Genomic DNA, 9,023 nt, shown 5'->3' with positions numbered 1-9,023 from the left:
AATGTTCAAACAATCGCAATTACTATCAATAATTTAACCGTCGTTTCCTTATATTGCCCTCCTAAAATTAGACCGACATATGACCAATGGAAGAATTTCTTCGCACAATTCCACACGTCCACTATTATTGGGGGGGATTACAATGCCCATAATCCAATTTGGGGAAGTGTTTCTTGCTGCAAAAAAGGCCGGGATATCGAGAACATCATAAATAAATCCCCTCTTACAATTTTGAATGATGGATCACCTACACGGATCACTGCGCCTAATACTAATCCCAGTGCTGTCGATCTGACTATTGCAACTATTGATTTGGCTCATAAGCTTTTGTGGCAAACAGGGAATGATACCCACCAAAGTGATCATTTTCCTATTTTTATTACTATCACATCGACCGAGCTCCGAAAGCCAAATAAATTTCCGAAGAGTGTACGACAAATGAAACATATGGATACTTCCTTATTTCAAAGGTATATTCAGGATAACTTGTCCATTGTCGATAACGCAGGAAATAATGATCAATACCAGACATTATTAAATATTATCACGCTGTATTTAGACACGTACCATCCACCTGAAATTAAATACCCGTCTCAATATTCCCCACACGTTCGTTGGTGGGATGAAGAATGTTCGGCATGTGTACAGCGTCGAAAAAATGCTTTAAGGAAATTCCGGCATGACGGGACAATGGCGTCTTATCTTCAATACAAGAAAATAGCCGCCCAGATCCAAAAATTATTCAATGAGAAACGACGATTGGCTTGGAAAATGTTCACAACTTCATTAAATAGGCAAACTCCTCTTCAAGACGTCTGGGCTGCAATTCGAAATTTATGCAACTCCAACCGCAATAATCCACCCCATAACGACTGGGTTAGTACGACTCTCCTTCAATTTTATCAAACTCTAACTCCTGATTATGTCGTACCTCAGCTCCAATATCCGATAACTGGTATTACGCATAAATTTCAAACCTTGCTGCGACCAATAATCCCATCGGAATTCGATGTTGCTTTATATCATACGAAAACCACTTCCCCAGGAATGGATTATATATCCTATCATATGCTTAAAAGTTTACCGCCACAAGCTAAGAATATCCTCCTTCACAAATTTGACTATATCTTGGAATTTGGTACTATACCTATGGAGTGGAACTATTTCGTATTAGTACCTATCAAGAAACCTGGTAAACCGAAATATGATCCAACTAGTTACAGAGGAATTTGTCTAAGTTCTTGTATTCGGAAACTGTTTCAAAAGATCTTACTCAACAGAATAATGTGGGCTCTAGAATATTATGACTTACTACCGAAGTACCAGTTTGCATTCCTCAAAGACCGCAGCACGACAGATGCTTTGAATATCTTATTAGTCGATATATTGTTAGCAAAATCCAGAAAACAACACGTTATGGCTGCCTTTTTAGATATTAAAGGTGCTTATGACAATGTTCATATTCCCATCCTACTCCAGAAACTAAGTACTATGGATTTTCCTTCCACGTTGCTTAATATCTTAGGACAATTATATACGTATCGACGTGTAAGTCTCCCTCAAATCGCTCATCAAAGCAATTGCCGCTCTGTATCCGTTGGGCTTCCACAAGGGGACATTTTAAGTCCGATTATGTATATGTTGTATACTGCGGATCTTGAAAAGGAAATTGTAAAAACGGCTCGGATACTGCAATATGCCGATGATATAGTAATCTACTGCACTCAAAATACCATAGAAGAATGTCGTCTCACTCTAGAGAAGACTTTAGAATTCCTGCAGACGTGGATGATACAAAATGGTTTAGAGATAGCACCGGCAAAAAGTTCAATTCTCATATTTACCCACAAACGTATATATGATAAGTCTCCCATTAGATGCGGTGAACAGGAAATCTCCGTCAAAGAAACCGTTAAGTATCTAGGGGTAACGATTGATAATAAACTATCGTGGAAAAATCATATTGCAGAGATCTGTCGCAAAACGGAACAAAAGCTCCATGTATTAAGATCCTTAACGAACAGAACCTGGGGAGCTGACCCAGCTACCCTTTTAACTGTATATAAAAACATTATCAGGTCTGTTTTTGACTATGGTAGTCAGTTTATAGATATGGCTTCGTTGGATCAAAAACAGCGATTAGACAAAGTACAGTACAAAGCTGCTCGACTGATTACAGGTTCAATGAATTCGACTCCTACAAATGCTTTACTTGCTGAAATTACCGAACCACCGTGACATTTACGACGCAAACATGTAGCTACTAAATATATTCTCAAGAAAATGGCCCGATATAATCATCCGATTCTTCCCAAGCTGCAGTTATTATCTGAATATTTTGGAAATGGACCTGTAGTACAACACAAATATCCGGCACTCCTGTGGGCTTATGTTCAGTTTATATATCTACGACCTCACGTTGTTCAAACAAGAACGCACCCTAAGTACTCTATCATGTTTCCTGCGACTATACAGTTACCTACTATCATCCGTACAAAATTCGATGATTCCAGTATCTCCGAGAATTTAAACAGACTGATAGCAACTAAGTCATTCAAAATTATTATAGATCAATATAATCAATACATTCCATTTTATACTGATGGATCAAAACATCAAGACACATCCGACGTAGGAGCTGCTTTTTATTCCCCTATGCTGCAATTATCTAAACAATTCATCTTACCCCAATACACATCCATCTACACAGCTGAAATATTTGCAGTTCGTCAAGTGTTAATATATATTAAACATTCTACGATCCAAAAGGCCCTCATCTGTACAGATTCTCTCAGTGTTCTTCAAGCATTAGAAAATCCTACAAAGGCGGACAATTGGTATATAGAAAATCTACGACAACTATTGTATGATCTAACTATACTCAATCGTTCCGTATTATTTACATGGGTGCCAGGACATTCTGGCATAACAGGCAATGTCATGGCCGATAAACTGGCCAATGAGGCAGCTGATGGACAAGGACTACGCTACCATATTGCACTCCCACACAATGATGTATGGAAAATTTGTCAGAAATTTCTCCGAGAAAAGTGGAACGAACATTGGCGTCAATCTGCACAATTTAAAGGTACACATTTCTACAATATTCAAAATAACATTGCTATTAAACCATGGTTCGCAAAAGGCAAGTACACTCGACGTCATATCACTACTCTAGTCAGACTTCGCTTGAATCATGCCTGTACACCGGAACATCTGTATCGTTTAAAGATTAAGGAAAACAACTTGTGTAATTGTGGTCACTATGTCGGCACTATAAATCATATTTTGTTTCAATGTGAGAAATATCCCCGACAGCAACATCTCATTTCCACTTTACTATCACTCGGATTTCAACTTCCTCTCACTATTTCTTGTTTAGTATACCATCCGACAGTTCGCTTAGCTGAGTTACTGACTAACTTTTTTCACGCATGTAATATCCTAATTTAATCTGTACGATCCTGCCTCCCTTATTTGTGATCTGGTCATGTATGTCTATAGTAGTAAATCGCCGTGATAGATCACACTGGCGTGAAGATGTAGAACCCTGTGTCCCCGTGCTAAATCCCTGCAACCTAACACATGTCAACTTGTTCTGTTGTACGTATCTGTAGTATTAGACGCCTCGACTATTCCTCATGTCTCTTTCCTACACAACCTCTCCCAATACACTAGTGTGTACTTCCGTTTCCCACTACCCTCAAATCTATCCCTTTTTGTAACAGACACTTTGATTGGTGAAGTTTAAAACAACCCAGTGACTGGACGTAGTGCGCTGCGCAGAGTCCAAGAACAAACAAAGAAGAAGAAGAAGAATTATTTCAGGTTATGATTAGCAGGGACTGCTACGACGTAAACATGTGTAGTAAGAGGCAACAAAAGCGTTATGATGATGAATGCGGGACAAATGTTTTTATAAATTTAAATTTGAAAGTATGAGTGTGTGCTTGAAAAATGAAAGAACGGACTGCTATATATTACAACATTCAATATTACTCTTATTTGAGAGCAAAATAAGGCTCCTACATCACCGGATAAATGTAATAACTGATATGTTTTGAATGAATTTCGGGCATTCTTTTACTGCGGGGAAAATAATGTAATGCCTTGTTAATGCTGCAATGGCAGCAGGAATTCTTTGCATAATTCTACACGCTCTTGTCTTGCACTCGTGATCATAGTTGCCTACAATTGCATGAAAAGTGTATCAAGCATAATATCTAACAGACCCCGAGGTCAACCGATTTCAACTAGCTTCAATGTACCTTTGGGGGGACACTCAACAGTAACTCGTGTACCGGTATATACGCTTTCGTTTTCGAAAAAAAAAAATGAGGTCAAATGTCATGACACAGGATCAGCTTCGGACAAAGTGGACGTGATAGAACGCCAAAAGGCGAGCAAATTTTACTTAAATATGTCAGGTCCGCAACCTAATCATTTCTGAACAATTGCTGAATCCCTGATTCCAATGCAACGCACATATACTTGTGAGTTATATCACAGTCAAGCCAAGCGGTGGCCTAGTGGGCACTGTACTTGTCTGCAAACCTCGTTGACGTGAGTTCGAGTCTTTTGTATTGTATTGTATTGTATTGTATTTCGTCCAACTGATCATACAGTGATATGGGACACGTCAATAATCATATTTACAGTAACAAAGGATAAAACAGTAATATACATGCCATGATAAATAAAGAGAAATATACAATGTGGTAAAGAGGCACAGATTTAAAAAAAAGTGATACATGAGTTAATTTTCAAGAGCTAAGTATTCTTCAATAGAATAAAAACAATGGTTAGAAACAAATTTGAATAATTCTTTCTTAAATTTTGAACATGTTTTTATCTGCTTAATGCAGTCTGGTAATTTATTAAATAAATGTACTCCTGCATAACTCAAACTTGATTCATATAGCTTAGTTTTGTGTGGTTCTATGTGCAGACTGTGTTTATTTCTAGTATTATACCTATGTACATCAGAATTTATGGTGTAGCTGTTTACATTCTCCTTCATATATACAAGTGTATGGAAGATATAAAGGCTAGGCAATGGTAAAATAAAATAAAGTTTAAAGTATTTCTTGCAGCTTGTCCTCCTGCCGACACCGGCCATTCCTCTAATTATTTTCTTTTGTAACTTAAAGATGACTTTGCTATATCGTGAATTCCCCCAGTAAATGATTCCATAGGTTAGTATGGGATGGACATATGCAAAATACATAATTTGGCAAGCCTTTAAATTAAAACTATTTTTCAAAGATATTATCATGAAATAAATTCTACTAAGCTTTTTCCCTATAAACTCTGTATGTTTATCCCAGGTTAATGATTCATCCATCCACAAGCCAAGAAACTTTGTTGATGATGAGTACTCAATTATGGTATCTCCAAATGATATTGGACTAACTTCCATATTTAAATTAATCTTATGGTGAAATCTAATCACAGAAGTTTTCTGTTTACTTAAAATTAATTTATTATCTTCAAGCCAGCTCAGGATATTACTCACTATATTGCCTGCCTTCAATTCTAACCCTTCAGAACTTTCATCAGCTACAAAGACAGTAATATCATCTGCAAACAAAGTTAATTGCACTCCTTGAATATCATCAACAATTTGGACGATATCATTAATAAATACTAAAAATAATAATGGTCCTAAAACTGACCCCTGTGGAACACCATGATCTATGTTTCTGGCACAGGAATACACATTCTTAATTACATTTTTGCTCAAATCAGTACCGGTATATGATATTTCAACAATCTGCCTTCTATCCCCTAAAAATGATTTGAACCAGTCATAGGCCATTCCCCGAACTCCATACATGTATAACTTTTCTAAAAGCAAGCTGTGGTCAATTATATCAAAAGCTTTTGTTAAGTCCAAGAAAATACCTAAACATGCACCCTTCCCATCTAGTGTGTCATATATCCGTTCAATAAAGTTAATGAATGCTGTGGTAGTTGATCTATTTTTACGAAAGCCATTCTGGCAACCAGCTAATATATTAGGCTTCTCTAAGAATAATAATAGTCTATCGTACATAATTCTTTCCAGTATTTTGGAGAATACAGAGGGGAGGCAGACAGGCCTATAGTTACCAGCATCTTCTTCACTACCCTTTTTATGTATTGGAACAACTTTGGTTACCTTGAATTTGTCTGGAAATTTAGCAGTGGTTAGTGACAAATTTATCAAGTAACAGAGAGGCTTGATTATGTATTGGTAACAGCATTGAATAAGGTAGTTTGAATAACCATCTAAACCAGAAGACTTCTTTTTACCCATCTGTTTTATTACCTTATCTATCTCTTGCTCAGTCACAGGAGTAAGAAACATGGATGATACATTCCTGTGAACTGTATTAAAGTTTGTTCTTGTCACTGATGTTTGAAAATTTTCCGTTAACCTCAAAACTGCTGCAACTTCTTCTGGATCACTGATTTCTTTCCCTGCATTTGTAAGAGTAATATTATTTTTTAATGGAACTAGAGTACCTTTCTCCCTTTTTATAATGTTCCACATACATTTAGACCTGTTTTTAGAATTTTTTAGCTCATTCTCATTATGCAATCTTTTGGCAGCCTTCAAAACTTCTTGATATATGTTCTTATACTTCTTATAATAATCCTTCAATTCAGATGAGGTGTTACTCCCTTTCACACATTTGCTTAAAAACCTTAATCGTCTACTTGAATTTCTAATTCCTGTTGTAATCCACCCATTCCTATAATTCTTTACAATTATCCTTTTGACTGGTATTGCCACTTGATAATAATAATCGAACAAACCCAAAAACTCACTGAAGGCCTCATTAGTTGAGTTATTTCTATATACACTCTCCCAAGTTTCCTTGGCCAATAACTGGTTAAAATATGAAATATTTTCTTTGTTGCACATTCTAGTTTCCCTGTAAATTACATTGTTATTTTTTAAATTATGGTTTCCTATTACCCTAAAATTTATATGCACAATTTGAGCAGAATGATCTGAAAAACCTGTATCATAAACTTCTATTTCATAGTTCCACATTTCCTCATTCAATACGACTTGATCTACTGCTGACTTTGTATCCCCAGATATTCTAGTTGGTTGATTTACAACTGCCTTTAGACCGTACAAGGAAAACAACATTTCTAGCCTTGCTTATCTCGCCCACCATTATTCCCTAAAAAATCTACATTGAAGTCACCCATGATTGTTACATTTTTGTTATGATTCTGTATGTCATCTAAAATAATTTCAATATTATTATAAAAAGTTTCAACATTACTAGAAGGATTTCTATAAATGCATATAAGTATTAACTTATAATCCACTAGTTCAACAAAGCTAGCCTCGAAATGCTCCTCTACATTCAGATATTCAAATTTATCCAACTGCTTACATTTGATATTATTATTCACATATATACATGAACCACCACACTTCATTTTCTTTCTACAAAACTTACTTACAAGAGCATAACCTTCTAATACAAAATTTGAAATCTCATCCTCCATCAACCAATGTTCAGTTAAGCATAAAACATCATACCCTTGTAGGTTATCTGCCAACAGAACCTCCATACTTAGAATTTTATTTCTTAAAGATTGAACATTCTGGTGGAACAAATTTAGCTCTCCCTTTAGATTATAACTATTGCTACCTTTTACCGTAAAAAATCCTGCTCTAGTAATACTGGTCGTTTCCTTGTCCTACTTGACGTTCTTATTTCTGGTTGTTTAGCTTGCCCTCCTTCAGTTCGTCCTGATGGTGCTCCAACATCCAACTTCTCCAGTAGCTCCTCTCCTCGTTCATCCAACTGACTGCTACTGATGATCTCAATGGTTTCCTCACAAGTTTTCCCTGAGTACTCAGTGCTTTCTGGTATTGCTGTCTCTGATGATTGTGGTAGAATCACATTAATCCCTTTCAGCTGATTTTCTTCTCCTAGGCATCCTTCTTTAGTGGTAGCACTCACCTCAACTACTTCCTCAACTCTTCTTACTTTCATTACCTGCAAATGTTCTGCAACTTCCTCATCTTTATTGAACAGCAGTGGTATGGCATTAGTTGTGATAGTTGTTCCTGAAGTCTGTTGTATTTTCTTTCTTATCATATTACATAGCTGCTTTTTCCCTCTTCTGCTAAGATGCATGCCATGATTTGTGAAATATCCTCGATCCATATTGCTCATATCAATTATTTCTGTATTTCGAAAGCATTTGACAATTTTCTGTAGCCGCCTGTTTGTATCATCAACTAACTTATTTACACAAGACCATTCAATTAAATCATGTCGATGTGGAATATTACATAATATTACATTGGTGGTCTTTAATTTGCAAAGTGCTTTCTTCACCCCAGAAATCACATTTGATGCTTCATTTCTGGCAATATCATTCGTCCCTGCCATAATAACCACGTAGTCATTCTCATTAAGTGTTCCCATCTCTTCCATATCTGACTGAAGAACCTCTTTGAACAGAGCACCTGGCTTGACAAAACCTACAACTTCAGTCTCCGGTAGCATATCACCAAGTTCGACAGCAATACCCCGACCATGGCTATCCCCGTACACAACTACCTTACATTTTTTCTTCACAGCTATAATTCTTGTACAAAATAAATTAACATTTGAGGGACCATGAAGATAAAAATGGGAACGAAATACTGCGCAAATTGCAGTACACTTAATTTTCTACCTGTAGGTAGGCCTAAAAACGTTTTCACAGCTACTGCTGGATCTCTCTCTCTCTCTCTCTCTCTCTCTCTCTCTCTCTGTATATTTGAGGTAGAAAATAAAGTTCACTGCAGTTTGTTGCCTAATATTTTTATTCGCATTTTTACCTTCAAGTTCCCTCAAATAATAATTTAATGTGTATAACAAATATAGCTACGGGGGGACACAAACTCATGTCGTCGCGGTTCATAAACAAGTACGGTGACCACTCGGCCACCGCTCCACTCGACTGTGTTGTTAAACTGTCCATTGTGTTTACAAATGCCTATGTTCACGTATTTTACCACT

The sequence above is a fragment of the Anabrus simplex genome, chromosome 2 (assembly GCF_040414725.1).
Source record: "Anabrus simplex isolate iqAnaSimp1 chromosome 2, ASM4041472v1, whole genome shotgun sequence".
Taxonomy (NCBI): Eukaryota; Metazoa; Arthropoda; class Insecta; order Orthoptera; family Tettigoniidae; genus Anabrus; species Anabrus simplex.
Note: the sequence above shows the minus strand (reverse complement) of the source record.